The sequence below is a fragment of the Antennarius striatus genome, chromosome 9, assembly GCF_040054535.1.
Source record: "Antennarius striatus isolate MH-2024 chromosome 9, ASM4005453v1, whole genome shotgun sequence".
NCBI classification, from domain to species: domain Eukaryota; kingdom Metazoa; phylum Chordata; class Actinopteri; order Lophiiformes; family Antennariidae; genus Antennarius; species Antennarius striatus.
The window spans coordinates 1437645-1460797 of NC_090784.1; positions in this window are offsets into that span (position 1 = coordinate 1437645).

Here is a 23153-nt window from a genome sequence, read left to right on the forward strand (position 1 = left end):
GAGTGGGGGCGGCGTTAACAGTTGGCTCAGAGCTGCTGAAAAGTATTATTTGACACTGACCACAGAGGTTTAATATAACTCACCCTGTGTGGGTGTATTATTGAACTGATATGCACTATATTCCTTCTCCTCAGCTTAGAGGAGACAGGCCTCAGAATGGCATCACTGTAATAAGTACACTGGAGTGTCTTAATATAGTTGCAGATTGGTTTGCTATATTCTGCTTCAGCCACCAGAGACAAGTTTATCTTCATCAGGACTCTGATGCTCAGTGAGCTTTCCAGTCCTCCCACCAGTGGCAACTCCACCTCCTTCAACTGAAGAGGCAATTCTAGTTTTGTGCCCACACTCAGCGCACACATAAGTTGCATACAAAAAGACTTTCCAAGCCTCTGTGCTGTGGAGCACAGAGTTCAGTCTCTGGACAGTCGTGACTTATCGAGATGGGGCTGTGGTAGGGCGGTGCGGGGCCGCAGGGGGTAACATGATTGTCTCACAGCAGGAAGGTTCTGGGTTTGATTGCTGTCTATGTGGAGTTTGTATATCCTCTTGTGTCTGTGTGGGTTCTCCAGCTCCTTCCCGCCTCCAGAGATGTGAATTGGTCTACATCAAATTATCCATAGGTATGAGTGTGAGCGGGTATGGTTGTTTACCTTTCATGTGGTCCTGTGATGAGCTGGTGTCTCATCTAGGATGTACCCTGCCTCTTGCCTGTAGCCAGCTGAGATAGATTCCAACAGACCTCTAACCTGCAATCTACGGACGGACGGATGGACGAAACATGCGGATGACCGCCCTCCAGAGTCTGGGTCCTGCCCGGAGTTTCTTCCTCAATGAGGGAGTTTTCCCCCGCCACCGTCCCTTATGCTCTGGAGAGCACTGTTGGCTTTCTATCTGTTAAGCGATTTAAAATATCTTCAGATGTGATTTAGTGCTATATAAATAAAAGTTGATTGATTCATTGATTAAGCCGCACATCTAGGAATTAGAAGTAATTCAGTATAAGACAGTTCCTGGAGGATTCAGCCGCTCTGCCAGCTCTACCAGTGAGGGTCTTTGCAGACAGAACAAGTGAGTCAGCTCACTGTAACTCGGCCCAGCAGACGGCTCAGATGTGTCCGACAGCTCCTCTAACGCGCTCTTGTTGCTGCCTAAGGACTCGACTGTCTGGGCAAATGATGGGTGCTTCGAGCGCTGTCATCACACCAAACGACCGACAGAAGCCTGGGCAGCAGAGAAAGCAGCTCCACAGAGGATGGGGTTGAGGCAAACTCTTCATTAGCTTGTACAGGTAGTCGTCGTCTTACGACCGCGATTGGGACCGACAGATCGGTCGTAACTCGACTTGGTCGTAAATCGACTCTTACGTAAAAATTAAATCCAGCAGCGCTGGTTCTTGGCTGGGGGTCGTCCGGATCGTCAGCTGGGGCAGCGTGTGGGTTGGTGGGAGCGGGAGACCATCTTTTCATAATCATTGTGAGCTTTGTCTGAATTGTTCGTTTCTTTTTCTCCTCATAAATTTCGCGATATGGACGGAAAGCGTCGTTTGCCATCCGTTCAATCCTTGCAAATGTTTCTATGTTCTATGTCCATTTCTTCAAAGTGTGCACGGAGTTTATTTAACAGGGAAAAGCCTTCTGACAAGCCTTTGGTGGTGGACATTGTTTCTGTTTCCTCCTCTTCTTTCTCTGCTTCTCTTCTCTCTTCTTCTTCCACTCTTTCTTCTTCCAGCGCGATCAGTTCTTCATACAGCGCGATCATTCGTGAGTTCTCCAAGGAGAGGTTTTTTGCCAGTTTCACTATTTTCTCTCGAATCTGATCAAGTTCTTCGTCACTTTCAAATCCAGCAGAAGAGTTCACGTAACGCTTGACAGTTTTTCCATACGCCATTCATACATTTCTCCGTCACAGCCTCCTAAGCAGCCCAGCCCATCAGTAGTGGGCTGGGCTGCTGATCTCAGTGTGACTGAACAGCATGTGTGCGCCGTGGGGACTGGAGAGAGCGCGGGAGCCTCAGAGCGTGAGTACTGTGGCTGGAGGGAATGCCCGCGTTACCCGGACATTGTGGTCGTAAAGTCGGCCAATCGTAAGTTGCATAGGTCGTAAGTCGACGACTACCTGTATTTGCATGGATACTTCTCTCCATGTCATGTTTCAGTGTAGTCTCTCTGTCCCTGATCAGGCCAGTTAACATTTTTCCTGTTACATCCTTGTTTTTGGTCACTATGGAAGCCACACTTCAATGGTAATAAAGGGTTTGCTGAAGCAGCACCAGCAGCATCAACACTGATGGGACAGGAAGTGTGTGAGCGCTGCAGGTCAGAGACTCAGCCGCCTCACGCTGCTCACCAGCGTCGGTTCCAGCTGTTACCTGCATCAGTCTGAAGCCTGCTGTTAGTTTTTTTCAGTCGCTAGCAAGCGCTTACCCATACTACAAATACTTCTTATAACTCTTAACAGACTGACACCTAGAAAGCACAATTGACCAAAGGGTTAACTTTCTTCTCAAAAACACATTTCATTAAATAAACACTAACTCTTCATTTCAAAATAGAACACTTCTTTTTCTGCACACACACTTTACCAAAACACTGGATATTTGACTCAAAATGAAATGACTGTGTCAAACAATAATGCTTGTTTTCACTTCATAAGGTACATGTAGTCAATCAAAGTACACCAGGATTCATAATACTGGGTATTGATGACACTAGAAAATCTGCATAGACTTTAATGTTTCCGTTTTTCTGGTATTTGCCTGCAAAATGTACACAAAAGTTTGTTGGTTGGGAACTGTACGTCCACATGTAATGTTCACATTCAAAGGCATTCCAGCAAAGAGCAGGTCGGTTTTTTACTTTACAGTTTATTACAGGAGGTCCAGTAAAAATACTGTTTACTACATGATGGAACAGAAAAAGATTACAGTGAACAAAATATCCATGAAACACACAAGAGCGTTCTGAACAAAACAACAACAGCAAAAAGCCCAGAAAAATGGGGGGTGGGGGGCTTATGTTAAAAAACACAGATTTACGGTCTCTAATCTCTAATTACTGTCTCTAATCTCTAATTACTGTCTGTAATCTCTACGATCTCTGATATAATCCAAGGCGATGCACCTGGGATTGAACCTCTTGGTGTGCCGGATCCCAGAGCACTGCCGACCTGCCCTTGAGCAAGGCGCCGTCCCCCTTACAAGTTGCTCATTTGGGCACTCCACAAAGGAGCTGCCTGCCACTCTACTCCCCCCACCCCCCCTGCATGCGTACAGGATGCCTGTGTGTGTGAGTGTGTGTTCAGGGCCTGTACACACTAATGTATGTACGTATGAATTACTAATTACTAATTGAGTATATCAAATAAAAAAAAAAATAAAATATTAAAACAAAATATTTAATTGTTTGTCTATCAGCTGTGATATATTGTTTTTGAACTGATATCATGGCAGAAGCCGAGGTTTATATACTGTATCTAAGGTTTGGAGCATTGTTGTTGCTATTGTGGGATGTCACAAACCATAATTTTGTTGGGAGGTATAGCTTGTCTGTTAAGAAAATGAAAGCATTGTGGAAATATGTTCACTGACTGCATATTGAGTGAAAACAACATGAAATGTGTGAATGGTACGGACACAAAAGACCGATAATTGTGTTCAGAGTTATGAAAATGTGACTGCTGTTTGGACAAACGCTTGTTAGCGACTGAAAAAAACTGTAAAACAAGACCATACGGTCAGGACAGCAACTTCTAAGAGGTGGAAGAAGACCCACAAACATGCAGAACAGAGAGTCAACTGATCCACACGTAATCACATCTGCATGTGTCCATAGAACAAATGTGTTTGTCTTGTTCTACTTTCACTTTTTGGTACACAGATTTACTTCATATATTTTTATTACTGCTTCTGGGGGAAAATCCAGAGAGGATTTTTTAAGTTGTATTTTTTGTCCCTTCTGTAAAGGTTCATCACGTCAGGGGTAAGATGACTGTAGAGGTTAATGTCAGATCAAGACGGTCTTGTTGTGTAAATCAGATGCCAGAGTGGAGATCAGGCATCAGAGCTGCAGTCCTACACGCTTCCCTGAGTTCCCCGACTACAGTCCCCAGCCATAGCTAACTCTAGTTTAACTAACACACACCCCATTAAGACTGTCTGTCCCCCAGACCTATAGAAGTGTTAGACTGCTAAAATGTAGAAATACTGCTTCAATTACCCATAGTAACTTCATCCACATTAAATGTGTACCCAGACAAAGTTCAGACAGGATAATTAATTGTGGTCTTTTAAATATTAGATCATTATCATCCAAGGCTCTTTTAGTTAATGATCTAATAACTGATCACAGTATTGATATTTTTGGACTAACAGAAACCTGGCTATATAAGGATGAATATGTTAGCCTAAATGAAGCTTCTCCTCCGAGCCACATCAACTGTCATACAGCGCGTGATGGTGGAGAGGAGGTGGCGTGGAGACATTTACAACTAACTTATCAATTAACCCAAAACCTGAGTCTAGCTACAGTACCTCTGAGAGTCTTAGCATGAATTTGCTAAAGTCCTCAAATAAACTAAGTGACTCTATTGAATTTGTAATTGTATGTCATCCTCCTGGACCAGATTCGTCTTTTTTGATAGAATTTTCTGAATTTCTATCTAATTTGGCTGCTACCAAAGATAAAGTTATAGTAATAGGAGATTTTAATGTTCATTTTGACAGTGTGGGTGATAGTTTCTGCGCTGGGTTCAAGTCTAGGCTAGATTCTCTAGGCTTCTCAGAGTTGGTGGATGGTCCTACCCATAAACACCATCACACCCTCCATCTTATTCTTACCCACGGTGTAGATAGAGGGCACCTGACTATTTTCCCACAAAACGACTTCTTGTCAGATCACTCCCGAGTTACTTTTGACTGCCCTAATTAACAATAACCCACAGAATGAAACCATCTTGACCAGATCAATCACTGATTCAGTAATAACTAGATTTAAAGATAAAAATCCCCTCAGCCTTAGAGTCAGGATGCTCCCCTGTCCTCTATTCTAGTCCTAGCCAAAATATCAAATTTCTCACTGACAGTGTGGCTAACGTCCTAAAAACAACTCTAGATGACATAGCCCCGTTACAAAGAAAAATTAGAAAACAGTAAAGGTCAGCGCCGTAGTTTAATTCGTCAGTCCACGACCTTAAACAGCGCCCCCCCAGGCTGGAGAGAATCTGGCGATTAACAAAAACTGACCTAGCCTATTCAACCTGGAAAGACAGCTTTATGTTATATAAGAAGGCTCTCGGTAGAAGTAGAAATACTTGCTACTCTACTTTAATGGAGGAAAATAAAAACAACCCTCGGTTTCTTTTCAGCACTGTAGCCAGGCTGACCAACAAACACAACAGTATGGAGCCTACCAGTCCTTTACATCTGGAATGTGATGACTTTCTTAGGTTTTTCCAAAGCAAAATTACAAATATTAGAGATGAGATCCATCATGTATTGTCAAACACAAGTAAGTTAGCAGAGGAATCGACTATTTCTGGCAATACCCTGGAGTGTTTTCAGCCAATGGAACTCTCCGATTTAAACTCCCTAATTTCCTCTACTAAACCCACCACCTGTCTACCAGACAAAATTCCAAGTACGCTCCTCAAAGAGGTTTTTACCATTCATAAATAAACCTGTACTATCCATAATCAATCAGTCCTTAAAAATAGGTGATGTCCCGAAATCTTTCAAAGTAGCTGTGATCAAGCCCCTCCTTAAGAAACCAAACCCAGATGCTGGCCTCCTCTGAAATTACAGGCCGATCTCTAACCTTCCATTCCTGTCTAAGATCCTAGAGAACGTAGTGGCCAAACAGCTAAATGACTACCTGTTAGAGAACACTCTGTTAGAGGATTTTCAGTCAGGTTTTAGAACAAACTACAGTACGGAGACTGAACTGCTGAAAGTAACAAATGACCTGTTAACAGCGTCAGATAAAGGTCTTCTGTCTGTTCTAGTCTTATTAGACGAGTGCAGCATTCGATACTGTTGACCATAATATTCTTTTAAGGAAATTGAAGGAGGTTGGGATTAAAAACTCAGCTCTAGACTGGTTTAGGTCATATCTATCCGACCGATTTCAGTTTGTCCATGTCAATAATAAATCGTCAGATGGAGGGACTCTCACCTGTGGAGTACCTCAAGGATCTGTTCTGGGGCCAATTCTGTTTAATCTATATGTTACCATTGGGAAATATTATAAGGAAACATAACATTAATTTTCATTGTTATAGTGATGATACTCAATTATATTTATCAATTAAAACAAATGAATCTGATCAGCTAATTAAATCAGAAACCTGCCTCAGGGATATTAAATCCTGGATGCTTCACAACTTCTTAATGTTGAACAGTAACAAAACTGAAGTCATTATTATTGGGCTGAAGCATCTCAGAGATGATCTCTCTAACATTGTAATTCTCTTAGACAGCATTGATCTATTCTCCACCAGTGAAGTCAGGAACCTGGGAGTGATTTCTGATCAACATCTGTCCTCTGGTTCTCATCAGTCTGTATCCCAGACAGCCTTCTTTCACTGGAGAAATATTGTTAAAGTTAGAGATTTATTATCCTTTAAAGACGCAGAGAAAACCATTCATGCCTTTGTTACTTCTAGATTGGATTACTGCCATTCCTTATTATGGGCTGTTCTAGCTCCTCTATTAGGACTCTACAGTTAGTTCAGAATGCAGCTGGAGGAGAGAACACATCTCTCCTGTCCTAGCGTCACTTCATCGGCTCCTGATTCATCATAGAATACAATTCAAAGTCCTCATGATCACATGAAGCTCTCCACCGTAAGGCTCCGTCTGACATGGAGATCTGATTCAAGTCTATCACCCCCCCCCCCCAGGGCCCTTCGATCAGAGGAGGCAGGATTTCTGGTGACCCGTCGGGTTTTTAAGAGTAGAACAGGAGGCAGAAGCTTCAGCTATCTGCCCTTCTACTCTGGAACGATCTCCCAGCCTCGGTCCAGGGGGGGGGGGCACCCTTAGCTTAAGAGTAGACTAAAAACCCTCCTCTTTGATAGAGCCTACAGTCAGAAATAACACCCCCCCACTAGACATGGTGCTATAGGCCGAGGCTGCTGAGGGTATTTCCCCGTCTCCCCCGTTGAAGGGAGAGACTCTGGAGCTTCTGTCACCTCTGTCTTTATCTTTATGCTCCTAGAAGTTATCACTCCTGTCAGGTCACTCTGTCTGCACCACGCTGCTGCTGTCTCTGGCCTCTGTTCCACAGGGGGGGGACGGGGATGGAAGGCAGGAAATCCAAAGGCCTGGAAATCCCCCCCCCCCCCCCCAATTCAGCAACAGATCACTCTGGACATGAAAGTCTATCTGGTCTATCTGCCTGCCTGTCTCTCTCTGTCTCTCTCTCTCTCTCTCTCTCTCTGTCTCTCTCTCTCTCTCTCTCTCTCTCTCTCTCTCTCTGTCTCTCTCCTTCTGTCTCTCTTCCTTGACCTACCTCTCTCCCCAGTGTATTTCTATTTCCCAACCAACAGGTCAAGGTGGATGACCCCCCTCCAGAGCCTGGGTCCTGCCCGGAGTTTCTTCCTCAATGAGGGAGTCCCCCCCCCCCACCGTTGCTTATGCTGCTCTGGAGGACATCGTTGGCGCTCTATCTGTAAAGCGCTTTGAAATGTCTTCTCATGTGATTAAGCGCTGTGTAAATAAAAGTTGAGTGAGTTGATTGAAATCACTGCAGACAGAGAGGAATTGAGTGTTTTGAGCTTATGAATCCAGAACAGTTGCGGCTGAACTGTTAATATCATCACACCGATTGTCAGGAGAAACTGTATTTTTTAACTTCAGTTGGTGTGACTGGTCGACAAATCAGAAAAACAGCCGGAAACTGGAGGGGATTGTTGGTCCCCTCCAGTTTACTAAACCACAACATCTAAATAAACAGCATGTGAATAATTCCAGACAGCGTTCTGTTTGGCTCTATCGTTGTTTCTCTGTAATATTGAAGAAGACACTGGGGTGCGGATTACAAAGGGAGGGGTGACGCTACTCTGGTAAGATGGTTCGGTCAAGGCTCGCTGGGTTTGGTTCAGTCTCAGTCTCCTCCATGTTTTTTTTGCTGGGCTGACCTAAAGGCTTTCAACTTAAAAGTTTAGATTTGAAATGAAAAAAGGTGCTCTAAGATTTCTTGTAAAATTCTGAAGTCACTGAGGTGGAAAAAATAGAGTTTAACAGTGAAATGAATTTTACTTTCACCTCCTGTCAAACAACTCTGGAGGTCGGACGAATCGACGCCTCAAAGAAGAAGTAGCGAGTGGAGAGAACTTGGAGTCTGGAGTTACTCTTTTTTCTCTCACCAGCAACACATGCATAAGCGTGCAAAATTATACACACACACACACACACACACACACACACACACACACACACACACACATACTTGCAAACACCAACACAGACACACACACACACACACACACACACACACACACACACACCACTCCACTCTGCTCATGTGTGAAATGAGCAGGGGTCTTATCTCCTGGAAACACACCACCGAGCCAGAGGAGACGTTGAGAGAGGGAGACACACAGCAGGAGAGGAGGGAGGAGAAAAGGAAGCGAGGGAGGGGGTGCAGACTGAGGTGGGGGGGGGCTGTCATGTGGTTTGCATGCTGATGACTGTGGAGTCTGCTGCAGACTCTGGAGGTCTGGAGCTGAGGCGTTATCAAGCCTCTGTTCCTCCATTACACCCCCAGTCCAACCTCAGCTAGCAGCGCATCCCAATCACACACACACACACACACACACACACACACACACACACACACACACACACACACACACACACACACACACACACACACACCTATCCTGATTATCAGTGTAAAGCATGCTTGGATCAAACGTTGTATGAGGAAAATGAAATGGGTGAAACATGCAGACGACTGAAGGCAGAGCGTCTGATTGGTGGAGCTCCGTCTGAAGGTGTGTGTTAGAGGATTGTCGTCACTTCATTTCACAGCTTACTGACCAATATTACTAATCACATTTTTGCCTTGAAGGATTTAATAATACAGACAACACCGCTCGCCTTAAACTAATCAAATCCTAAACGTTCCATCAACCAGGAGAAAAAGTACCTCATTGAATTTACAGTGTTTTCTTGTACATGAACTCTATTTGCACACTAATTGTAAATGTGTGAGAAAAATCAATAGTCCCCTTTATTCTAGTCAATCCTTATAAATACTGTAATCACACTCTAAGCACTGAAACTAGACTTTAAGGGGAATGGATTTGTGTTTTGTTCCATTTCAGTCTGGAGTTTTATTTGGATCTAAACTCGGATTTGTTTCATTCTAAGAAATGAAACCAATCAAAATAATAAAAATAAAAATTAACCCTAACCCAACCTCAATCCTTCAGTGTGTGTTCCGTCCCCGCTGCGTTGTGTTCTCCTCAGCTCTCCCTGGTATCTGCTCCTTTTCTCAAGGTGAACCCCCCCAGTATCTCCTGAGGGCAGATGGCTGCTGCCAACACACACACACACACACACACACACACACACACACACACACACACACACACACACACACACACACACCTCTCATCACCGTTCCATTGAGGAATGTGTCCATGTAACATCTGACTGAAGACTTACGGTCTGTCTTGGTGGACATTGATTTGTGCTGTGCAGGATGCTCCATGCAGCAGCGTCTGTAATGCTTCATGTCACCTCTCAGCTCCTGTGTGTCCCACAGACAGGAGCTGAAGATGAAGACTATATTTTAACCTAAGCCCGTCCTCCCACCATCATTTATGGAAATGGAGTTCTGTTCTGTGTAATCCTGCTGCAAACCAAAGTACAAACGACTGAATGGAGGGGTGAAACAGTAACCTCCTTGGCTGGAGTTAGTATAATTCATAAATGTGCTGCCAGAACTTCAGAGCCATGCTGACGGTTTTCTGCGTCAGAGCTGCAGTTTCTGTCAGTGATGAATTACATCAACAGCCCCAACATAACCGGTCTTCAAATGTCACTGAAAAGACCAGCCATGGCAAGGACTTAGTTAAAATAGTGTTGATCAGGATATTAATAGCAATAAATTAAAGTACTGTATGATGTAAAAATATGGGAGAATCATTTCTGTTGTCCCATAAGAACGACTAACATGAACGAGGCAGCCTTCGCTCCAAACTGTGGTCTTATTGACCCAAAACATTTAATTCAATCCAAACAATGAGAGAAAGATAATGATTACGATCAATGTCCATCTAAAACAACCCAAATCTAGATGATAATCTTAATGTATGAAACATGTTTAGTAACTGATGAGTTACTAAACATGTATTCTAAGTAGCTCAGATTAGTTTTGTTTGCTTTTTGAGAAAATTCTGCATTCAAACAGAATTTTTTTGATTGTAAATCCAAAACAAAAACCGGTTAAACATCGACAGTTGAAGAGAATTTATCGAATCAGGACAAGAATCTCAGGGAAAGGAGCGCTGCTCTCCAGAACTCTACCAAAAAACTCAAGTTAAAAGTTTTGGTCACAGAAAAACCTCCGTCTGTACATCATATTACAACCTGTCATCCCATTACTGACGGCGTGTTTTAGGAGCGTTCACCATACAGAGGATGTGCTGCGGGAAATAAAACGTTTAACTGGCCTTGTGTTACAGGTTGGTTTAGGACCAATGGAAACAGACAGCCAGATGCCCCAGCGATGGTAGTTGAGGGTGCATTAAATGGAATTACATTTATAGCCCTTTGTTCTGTGGATCAGACAGACACGACCTGATGATTCAGTCCGGAGGTGAATCAGGGGTTCTACCTATAGAAGTCTGCTAGAGGAGAATGTGTTCACACCTTCTGATGATGGTTTAAATTAATTCGCCTGCTTTCCCTTCCCTCCCACTCCATCACTGTTTCAGCATGTCTCTGCAGGCCTCTACAGCCACCTGGTGGTAAATAAGAAGTATTGCATGCTCAAATTGTCTTGGTCAATAAAAGCATGGATGAGTAATTGTTTTTGTGACTAAATTAGAGACATAATGAGTGAAGCGTCCTCCAAACCGGGGTTACCAAGAGCTTCCCTGACTAGCTTCAGTGAAATGATAGGAATGAAATGCTGAGGCACAAATGAAGAATACCGTTATCAGAACACCGAGTATGGAGCATGTTTTAATCAATCCCACTTCATTTTTTCAGTGTTTTTCATAAAACAAATAATACAAATTGCTTCACCCTTAAAAAAGCAGCATACCATTCTCAACCATATCAACAAAATAGAAAACAGAGAGGTCTTAGCAGGAATACTATTAAATATAACACACATAGAGAAAGGACAAAATAAATGTTCTGTCATTTACAGGGATGCTTTTAATTCTTTAAATCCGAACATTTATTACTTTCCAGAAAAATCAAAATGTGGACAATAAGACCTAATGAAACCTTCTGACAAATTTGTAAAAAAAAAAAAAAAAGAAGTTTTTTGCACGGAAAATGCAGATGTGTGTGTCTGATTCTACATAACAGGTTTTTCTGCAAAAAAATATCAAATGTATGAAGCAGAAATATTAAAATCCTGAAAGGCCGAGTGAATCATACGATACATTTAGCTTTACATTGTTAAAACAGGAAACACTATGATGACAAACATCTGAATCAATGGACAGATGACTGACCCTCAATAAAGAATCAAAAAGTAGGTTTAAAAAGGCAGACAGGTGGTAGTTTGATGTCGTCAGCCGTTGGTCAGGTACAATTACTCACACCGCAATTTTGAAGAATGAGGAAAGAGAATGAGGGTGATAAAAAGGTGTTGTCAGTCTAGTGACTGAATGGGATCACTACTCACTGAGCAAACACAAGATAAACTCTACATTTCATCAAAATCCATGAAGACCTCTTTGTGTACACGCAAATAAACGTCCCTGATGGTGAAGCCTCCAGCGGTTTTATTTCCTCCTCTGGTCGAGGTGAGAACCAGAAAACATGGTGGTGGCGTATTGTGGCTGATGTAATATTCATTTTATTATCTTTTACGGGATTTAAGTTAGAGCTGTTCAATCCTGATTAATGTTTTTGTCCCCTCTGGAGTGGAAGGAAAATGAGTATTATGGTGTGTAGTGGAATATGTGCCTGAGGCTAACAGGAAAGAGAACATAAAAGAAAAGCTCCGGTTACCCGGCACAAAGTGAACCGCACAAATCATAGGAACACATATTTTCACTATCGATTTTTGGCTCCCAGCTGAATTCACATGGCGGATTTCTTTCTGTATCCTGACTATATGTGACATCAGTACGAGCAGATCTGTGCCATGACACAATTACAGCTGCTGAACAACACATTTCATTGGTACAACAGTCCACCGTCAAAAGGAATAATACAGTACAGCAGGAAACCACTAGTGGAATTATTTTCCAAGAGAGTATCTGGTTTGAAGACAATAGGGAATTATTCATATAAATGACCCCCCATTAGTTTGTCTCCCATTTGTTGTTGGGATCCCACCACTCCCAGTGAACCCATGAGTGTGTTCACATAACCTGACAGTGTTGGGTCATTCAGAAAACTACAGTACCAACGTGAACCAGTCGAGTGGCAGAGCATTAGAGAGACACAACAGGACTGAACTATAACTTTTACTTTGTCCCACAACACACTGCATTTCTAGCGTATGTTGTAGAGCAGGGGTGACAAAATTCAAGGCAGCCTATGTTGCAGGTCAAATAGTCATTCCATTTATTGTTCTTGCTATGTTTTGACACAAAAAGGTTCATTTCAAACGATTAAAACTGCCCTTTTCCCCCCCAATAAAATAGACTCGAGATTCAGCTGGGCCATAGGTTAAGTGAAGGAGGGGGCAGAGGGAACTCTTAGAGGTCTAATGATCCTTAATCACTGTTGACAGCTCCAGGGAACTATGTACGTAAATGATGTCATAGACTCACTTTCTTCCCAAAGAACGAGAGACGTTCCTTTATCAAACATACTATACATTATACTCACTTTTATCTTAACAACATTCATACTTTTTAGATAATCTCTCGTCATAAATTACAGTCCTCTTTACAGTGACAGACATTTGAGTCTCTGCAGAAATAAAACCCAGACAGGCCATCTAATGATGTATGTTTCCTGTTCACCCAGCCCTTGGACGGGTCGTTAGCCCCATTAGCTCTACTGAGCAGCCTCTCAAATGAGCTGCAGAGAACCAGGTGAGATGCCCACACAGAGCAGTAACCCATTAAAAATGACTGCTGTTGGAAACTCTCAAGCTGTCACCTGAGCTGTGCAGTATCATAACTTTTGTGATCCATTACAGTGAAGTTGGCTAATGCTGCTTTTGCATATTTTAGATATGTGGCTCTTCTGTTAAAAAACAAAAAAAAACTTTATTTATCGAATTTATTTATAAAGCGCTAAGCGTCGAAGAAGGAGAGGAGGAAAGTGTGTTCGTAGGAAGAGAGAGAAGAGAAACACCAAGAGTTTAGGACTGAGAGTAGAGACGCTGAATGTTGGAACTATGACAGGAAAAGGTAGAGAGTTGGTTGACATGATGCAGAGGAGGAAGGTAGACATACTGTGTGTCCAGGAGACCAGGTGGAAAGGTAGCAAGGCTAGAAGTTTAGGAGCAGGGTTCAAGTTGTTCTATCATGGTGTAGATGGGAAGAGAAATGGAGTAGGAGTTATCTTGAAGGAGGAGTTTGTTAGGAATGTCCTGGAGGTAAAAAGAGTGTCAGATAGAGTGATGAGTCTGAAGATAGAAATAGAAGGTGTGATGTTCAATGTTGTTAGTGGGTATGCTCCACAGGTAGGATGTGAGCTGGAGGAGAAGGAGAAATTCTGGTTGGACTTTGATGAAGTGATGCAGAGCATACCTAGAAGTGAGAGAGTTGTCAGTGGAGCAGACTTCAATGGACATGTTGGTGCAGGAAACAGAGGTGATGAGGATGTGATGGGCAGGTTTGGTATCCAGGAGAGGAACGCAGAAGGACAGATGGTAGTTGACTTTACAAAAAGGATGTAAATGGCTGTAGTGAATACTTTCTTCCAGAAGAGGCAGGAACATAGGGTGACCTAAAAGAGTGGTGGTAGGAGCACACAGGTAGACTACATCTGGTGTAGACGGTGTAACCTGAAGGAGATCAGTGACTGTAAAGTAGTGGTAGGTGAGAGTGTAGCCAAACAGCATAGGATGGTGGTGTGTATGTAGCACTGGTTCACACCACTAACTGCTACTGGACCAGTTCCAGGCTCTAAGGAGTGGGGAGTAATAATAAATACACCAGAGACCGTTGTTTTGAATAGAAAAGGACGGCAATTTTTACTGATTAGAACACACATGTAAAACACAGTACACAAAACTAAATACCCTGCAGGTAAATAATAATAAACAAATATTTCACGCTTTAGTTTAGTTCTTTAGTTCACCTAAATTATTTTAATACAGCTAATTTTATTTAATCTTCTTCTTTTCCTTTCGGCTTTTCCCTTCAGGGGTCGCCACAGCGAATCAATTTCCTCCATCTAGCCCTGTCCTTTGAATCCTCTTCTCTCACACCAACTACCTTCATGTCTTCCCTCATTACATCCATAAACCTCCTCTTTGGTCTTCCTCTAGGCCTCCTGCCTGGCAGTTCAAAACTCAGCATCCTTCTACCAATATATTCACTATCTCTCCTCTGGACATGTCCAAACCATCTCAGTCTGGCCTCTCTGACTTTATCTCCAGAACCTCTAACATGTGCTGTCCCTCTGATGTACTCATTCCTGATCCTATCCATCCTGGTCACTCCCAGAGAGAACCTCAGCATCTTCATCTCTGCTACCTCCAGCTCTGTCTCCTGTCTTTTCTTCAGGGACACTGTCTCTAGACCAAACAACATCGCTGGTCTCACCACAGTTTTGTACACCTTTCCTTTCATTTTAGCTGAAACTCTTCTATCACACATCACACCTGACACTTTCCTCCATCCGTTCCATCCTGCCTGGACACGCTTCTTCACCTCTTTTCCACACTCTCCATTGCTCTGGACTGTTGACCTTAAGTACTTAAAATCCTCCACCTTCTTGATCTCTTCTCCCTGTAACCTCACTCTTCCACTTGGGTCCCTCTCATTCACACACATGTACTCTGTCTTACTGCGGCTAACCTTCATTCCTCTCCTTTCCAGGATAAACCTCCACCTCTCTAGCTTCTCCTCCACCTGTTCCCTGCTCTCACTACAGATCACAATGTCATCTGCAAACATCATAGTTCATGGAGATTCCTGTCTAACCTCCTCTGTCAGCCTGTCCATCACCATAGCAACAAGAAGGGGCTCAGAGCTGATCCCTGATGTAGTCCCACCTCCACCTTGAACTCCTCTGTCACACCTACACACACCTCACCACTGTCTTACAGTCCTCATACATGTCCTGCACCGCTCTAACATACTTCTCTGCCACTCCAGACTTCCTCATACAATACCACAGTCTAAATCACATTCCAAAACTTAAACATATGAAAATAAAAGTATGACACTTTCAATTCAAATTCAAGTCCAACTGTGAAATCAAGTGTTCAGTTCAATGAAGAGTCCAATGAAGTTTCTGCTTCAGTCCAAAACAGTTCAATTTGGTCAAAGTTCAGTTCAGTTTAAATACTACTCCAATACTCCTACCGCTCTGCAGCTAGAGGATGGAGTCCAGGGTCCGGGTCTGGCTCAACATCTTGAATCCTGTCTGTGATGTACAAGCCTGCACATGGCAGACCAATCCGAAGCTAAAAACCCTGACCTGTATAACAGGCCACAACACAATAACTCCTTAAATCTCAAATCACACACATTTATTTGTGTGAATTATTTGCGTGACGGAGCATTTCTTTGTCAACAACTTTGTTTTAACGTTAGCTCTCCGCCAGAGAAAGATAAACATGACACGGTGAAAACGCATGAAAATAAACACAAAACTCACCAAACCCGATGTGGCTAAGTTCCCATAGAGTCACTGCTTTTCCTGTTCATCTTTCAACACTCGTTTCTCAGTCCTCCTCTGTTCTCTCCTTCGGAGGCCTGTACCATAAAGCTGGATTACGGCTTAGCGAGATAACTTCAGGCTTAACCCTGGCTTTTCGGTACCATAAAGGTGGCTGACTTTCTATCGAGCTACGTTGTCGTGGTAACCTATGCTGAACACCTAACCTGCTCCGGAGCAGGATAAGTTCAGGATAAGAGCTCAGCAGGTATAACAGCCCCACCTACTGACCAATCAGAGCTCAGTAGGTATAACAGCCCCACCTACTGACCAATCAGAGCTCAGCAGGTATAACAGCCCCACCTACTGACCAATCAGTTCTCTTGAAAACGGGCCGTCCGTTCCCTGAGAACCCGGTGGATCTCGGGTCACAGCTTGTGTGCAGAGCGCTCAGGCCCGAGCCCGAGTTCGGGCCCGACCCAACACGAATTCGGGTCGGGCTCAAAAAGTCGACAACTACTTTCGTGCCGGGTCGGGTCAGGCCTGGTTGGCCTTTAGTACCGTCGGGCTCGGTTTGGGTCGGGCTTTAATACCGTCGGGTTCGGTTCTGGTCGGGCTGGAGTTTTTACCTCTATGGGGACGTAATATTATAATGGCACTAACTTCCTCATTGACGCAGTCGGCCATGTTTTCCCAGCGATCCTTGCTCCGTTTGGCAGCTGCAACTGTGTTGCTTTTTGCCTGGATTGTTGATTTGTATTGATCGTATTTATTAATTATTATTATTGTTTGCTCCTCCGTTGTGAAATATGCGGCTCAGGCCGGTTTGTTTCATGTTTGCGATTGGTTACATGCAGCAAACTCCGCCCTTTTCATGTGATCGCGCACAGATCTAGGGTGGACAAGCCTGAATTGAATTAGTGAGTTGATAGCCAGCTTTATGGTACCGAAAATCCGGAGGGCGGATGTCTCGGTAAATTAAGCCAGATAAGTAACAGGAAGCCCGGCTAGGTTAATCCAGCTTCATGGTACAGGCCTCGGGTCTTTGCCGCAGCGTCACACAGGTGTGTTCACTAATCCTTTAAAGGGGAACTAATTAACTAATAATCAATTGATATTAACTTTTGAAAATTTTAACTCAAATTCATTTACACAGCTTTTGTTCAAATATTTGTTGTACTATTTATTCTTATTTATGTCTTAATTTGACATGGGTTACATGTAGGATGACTCTGGTGGTGAGGAAGATGAAGAGGGCAAAGGCAGAGCAGAAGACGAAATGGTGGAAGCTGAAAAAGGAAGAGTGTTGCATGACTTTTAGGAAGGAGTTAAGACAGGCTCTGGGTGGTCAGGAGGTGCTTCCAGATGACTGGACAACTACAGCTAATGTGATCAGGGAGACAGGTAGGAGAGTACTTGGTGTGTCATCTGGAAGGAAAGTAGATAAGGAGACTTGGTGGTGGAATGAGGAGGTACAGGAGTGTATACAGAGAAAGAGGTTAGCTAAGAGGAAGTGGGACACTGAGAGGACTGAGGAGAGTAGACAGGAGTACAGGGAGATGCAGCGTAAGGTGAAGGTAGAGGTAGCAAAGGCCAAACAAGAAGCTTATGAGGACTTGTATGCTAGGTTGGACAGTAAGGAGGGAGAGACTGATCTATACCGGTTGGCAAGACAGAGAGATAGAGATGGGAAGGACGTGCAGCAGGTTAGGGTGATTAAGGATAGGGATGGAAGTCTATTGACAGGTGCCAGTAGTGTGATGGGAAGATGGAAAGAGTACTTTGAAGAGTTGATGAACGTGGAAAATGAGAGAGAACAAAGACTAGAAGAGGTGACTGTTGTGGACCACGAAGTAGTAAAGATTAGTCAGGATGAAGTGAGGAGGGCATTGAAGAGGATGAAGAGTGGAAAGGCAGTCGGTCCTGATGATATACCTGTAGAGGTTTGGAAGTGTCTAGGAGAGGTGGCAGTAGAGTTTCTGACTGGGTTGTTCAACAGGATCTTAGATAGTGAGAAGATGCCTGAGGAATGGAGGAGAAGTGTGCTGGTGCCCATTTTTAAGAACAAGGGAGATGTGCAGAGTTGTGGCAACTACAGAGGAATAAAGCTGATGAGTCATACAATGAAGTTATGGGAGAGAGTAGTGGAAGCTAGACTAAGGGCAGGAGTGAACATTTGTGAGCAGCAGTATGGTTTCATGCCAAAAAAGAGTACTACAGATGCAGTATTTGCTTTGAGGATGTTGATAGAGAAGTACAGAGAAGGCCAGAGGGAGCTGCATTGTGTTTTTGTAGATCTGGAGAAAGCTGATGACAGGGTGTCCAGAGAGGAACTGTGGTATTGTATGAGGAAGTCTGGAGTGGCAGAGAAGTATGTTAGAGTGGTGCAGGACATGTATGAGGACTGTAAGACAGTGGTGAGGTGTGTGTAGGTGTGACAGAGGAGTTCAAGGTGGAGGTGGGACTGCATCAGGGATCAGCTCTGAGCCCCTTCTTGTTGCTATGGTGATGGACAGGCTGACAGAGGAGGTTAGACAGGAATCTCCATGGACTATGATGTTTGCAGATGACATTGTGATCTGCAGTGAGAGCAGGGAACAGGTGGAGGAGAAGCTAGAGAGGTGGAGGTTTGTCCTGGAAAGGAGAGGAATGAAGGTTAGCCGCAGTAAGACAGAGTACATGTGTGTGAATGAGAGGGACCCAAGTGGAAGAGTGAGGTTACAGGGAGAAGAGATCAAGAAGGTGGAGGATTTTAAGTACTTAGGGTCAACAGTCCAGAGCAATGGAGAGTGTGGAAAAGTGGTGGTGAGACCAGCGATGTTGTTTGGTCTAGAGACAGTGTCACTGAGGAAAAGACAGGAGACAGAGCTGGAGGTAGCAGAGATGAAGATGCTGAGGTTCTCTCTGGGAGTGACCAGGATGGATAGGATCAGGAATGAGTACATCAGAGGGACAGCACATGTTAGAGGTTCTGGAGATAAAGTCAGAGAGGCCAGACTGAGATGGTTTGGACATGTCCAGAGGAGAGATAGTGAATATATTGGTAGAAGGATGCTGAGTTTTGAACTGCCAGGCAGGAGGCCTAGAGGAAGACCAAAGAGGAGGTTTATGGATGTAGTGAAAGAGGACATGAAGGTAGTTGGTGTGAGAGAAGAGGATTCAAAGGACAGGGCTAGATGGAGGAAATTGATTAGCTGTGGCGACCCCTGAAGGGAAAAGCTGAAAGGAAAAGAAGAAGAATTTGAAAGTTCCTTATGTTTTGCTATGTTATCGTTGCCGGCTGCTCTGCCATCAGACAACAGGTCAGTGAGAGGCAGGACTTCGGCGACACCCCTTGACTACCATTATCAGGGGGCATAGGCCCGAATACCTTGTGAGGGTGCCCCCTGGTGGCAGAGTGCAGCATGACTGCCGGCCAGACTGCTGGCTTTTTTTCAGCGATCATGTTTTTAACCAATATTAATATTAATATTAATCCATATACAAGGCGAACTGGATTATAATCCCCACTGCGAGATTATGAGAAAATTATAGGCTTTTAGGTGCGCCTTATAGTGCGGAAAATATTGTATTCACTATGGACCCCAAGAAAGTGACGGAGAAAAGAGGAAAAGAAAAGACGAAGAAAAGAGTTTTTTTGTCCGTACAAACAAAGCAAGAGATGATAGAAAAGCCTGAAAAAGGGATGCGTTTGGTTGATCTCACCAAAGAATATGGCCGTAATGCATCTACAATCACCACGTTATTAAAACTAAAGGAAGTTTAAGGAGTTTAAGGCATCGCGTGGGTGGTTGGAGAAGTTCAGAAGGAGGACTGGAATTCACTCTGTTGTTCATGGGGGGGCAAGAGGGCATGAACCAAAGAGGGCAAAAAACAATGAGGACAGCAGTTAAAAGGTAAATGACCGACATTATTATTCTTTATTCTTTGTTTTTTACATCATACACAACTCTCATTTATTGTGTAATAATCTAATGGTAACATGTATTTGTTACATGTTTTGATGCATTTGTATGCTTTATAAAACATTTATGTCTGAATTTTGGGGGGTTTAGAACAGATTAGGGCATTTTCATCGAAAACATGTTTCCACTCAATATTCTACGTAAGAAATTTCTTCCAGAACCAATGAACTTCGTCAGGAGAGGTACCACTGTGTTATTTCTTACATGTTCTTATTATAACATTTCATTTATTTCTATATTTTTTGTATTTAGCTTCTGCTTGTTCTGTTCTTTGCTTAATAAACCAATCCATATAATGTATTCTTTTTTCAACAGGCATTTATCAGTGACATAGTCATCCATGGATTCTTCACTCCTGTTTTTCTAGATAAATTTTCTTCACTGGACAATGCAAATTGTACAGTTTTTCTGTTTAATCATGAAACAGTCTTATGCAGTTAACATCCTCAGCAGTGTAAACATCAGACCAGTTCAGAGCTAACAGATCATTTCTTTCTGCATTCATTCTTTCTTCAGTCTTGACTCTCTTGCAGAATGTTTGGACCTGTTCCAGACAGTTTGTCTCCAGTCATAGTTGGTAAATATTGGGAGGTGATCACTTGCTGTCATTGATCAGCAGACCGCTCAGAGTCTCATTGAGCATAACATTGGTGAAAATATTATCAATCAAAGTGGCACTATGAGTAGTGATTCTACTTGTTTTAGTGACTAAAGGCTGTATTAATGCAGCTTTCAGTTTGTGTATTATTGATAGTGTTTAACAGATCAATGTTGGTATCACCACATAAAAACACATGTTTGTGATTAATTTTAGAGAAAATTTCCCACACATTCAGTAAAATCTTCTATTTTAGAATCAGGTGTTCTGTAGACACAACTAACAGTATTTTTACCTTTTTTCACAAACACTTCCACAGTTACACATTACATTATGTTATCAACAGTTAGACATATTTTTTAGAGTCTCAAACTTAATTCTGTTTTCAATAAACAGGCCAACCCCCCCTCCTTTGTTCCTCCTGTTCACACAAGTCATGTTGTATCCCTCCAAACAGAAATCCATGCCTCTGTTTTCATTAATCCAAGTTTCTGTCACAGCGATGATTCTACATGGATTATCAAACTGGTTTAGTTAATCCTGAATGCGTCCTACATGTGTGTATAGACTCTACTGTTGAAGTGAATCAGTGAAAGCTGACCATCAGGTTTAAACTTTTTGTTGTATTGATCCTGGGTGTGATATCCATTCTTTCTCATCATGTCTTTGTAGAAATTGTTATCCGGGTCAATAATTCCATTCGGGTCAGACAGGGTATAATCCACAAAGTGATCGGTTTTCAATCCCAGATTATCTTGATCAGCAGTTCTCTGTTTCTCTGTATCAGATCTTTCATTTCTTCAGACTGCAGAGATGGTTGTTCTCTGCTGTGTTGAAGTTACAGAGGTTTTCTCTTTGGTCAGACCTTATTGGTTGAGTTTCTCCAATTCCTCCACATTTTTGATCACCATTGTTTTCATCTGCTCTGGATAAAGCCCCTTTGTTCTGATGAAGAGCCTGCAGGTGTTGGTCCAGGTGTTGTCCATCAGCCCATTCTTCTTCAGCTGTCGAGCTCTTTAGTGATATCAGCATTCTTTTTGGTGAGGTTCTCGTTGGTGTAGACGTCTTTTCCTCTCAGTTTAGGGCCTTGTGTCAGAAGAGCAATTTTGAACTTGCGATTGTAGAACTTAATCAGCACTGCAGGTGGTCTCCTACCTCCAGATGGTAGTGGTCGACATGTCTCCATCTGATCGATGTTAATCTCCAGGTTCCTCAGTTGAGAACTCACCTGTTGTTCCACCGACTCATAATCGGTGCTGTGTTCTGTTTCCTCTCCTCTGGTCACGGCGTGAGCGTAATTTCTCGTCTTAAGTTTGATGCCGATGATGATCACATCATTTATTCGAATGCTATGTTTGAATTTAATTTTTTCCATGTCATCCTCCACTTTTTTCATGCGGTTAATTAACGGTTTCAGCTTTTCTTCCAGCCTCTTATCAAGTTCACTGTTGGCCTTATTGAAGTCACTCCTCAGCGCCTCCACAGTGCGGGTAGGCACACTCACAGTGCTCCGTAGCTCATCCGCCCCAGAGGTCACCCGATCGAGGGTTTCTTTCATGTTTTTATTCTCAGACTCCTCAGAGTTCCCTCTTCCTCTCGTCATTTTGAAGGAATCAATAAGAGTCAGTGAGTTCATCCAGTACGAGTTGGAGAGAGATAGCGAAAGTTAGCCACAACGAGACACAGGAGCAAAGACGTCTGCTCTCGTTGAAAGCCGGAAGTTATACTTACATTATGTAGATTTTTAAAATTATGTTTTGTACAATTAAAATTTTAATAAAGTATTTGAAATCAAACTCACCTCTTTCTAAGTCAAAGGCCATTCGTGCGCAGACGCCACGCCTTTTTCTTAACACCCTGACCAAGTGATGCTGAGGAGATGTTGTGCTTTGGCCCCAAAAAACATGGCAGGACATTATTTTGACAGTGATTGGGAAGAGGAGTTCCTTTTTACGTCATCCAAAGAGAGACGACTGTTGCAGTACCAAAGCGGCACAATGTGGAGACGCATTTCCAAAGCTGTTATAAAAACATTGGCTTGAATTACCCACCCCCCAGCTCATTATGGACAGAAAAAGTCTGTGGGTTGAAGGCAGCTTCAGACACACAACAAAACCGGTGAAAAATCCCAGAACGAAATTGAATGTTGGTTTTGACAAAAGAACAAGAAACCTTTCTTGCCCCCATGACGGGCCGGCACGGGGTCTTCATTTTTAATGAATTTGACTAAAAAACTGAACCATCTGAAGTAGAAAATGCAAGCTAACGATGGAACTGTTGCTCACATGATCAGTGCAGTCAACGCTTTTAAAGCCAAGATGAACACTTTTTTACACGCAGGTGGATTTTCACTCTGTGCAGACACTGTTAAATGGCAACATTTCTGTATCTAAAGCTTTGGATGAAGCTGTGAAAAAGTACTCCCAAGTCATAAACAGGAATTTGAAGAAGGTTTTCTGACTTTGAGCAGCTGGAAACGTGTTATTTGTTACAAACCCTTTCCTGCACGTAGACGAGACATCCACTGCTGAGCAGCTCAGTGCTGTGTTCAGTTTGAATGCTGAAACCCTAACGCTACAGAATGACTCGCACCTCAAAGCTCATCAGTCTG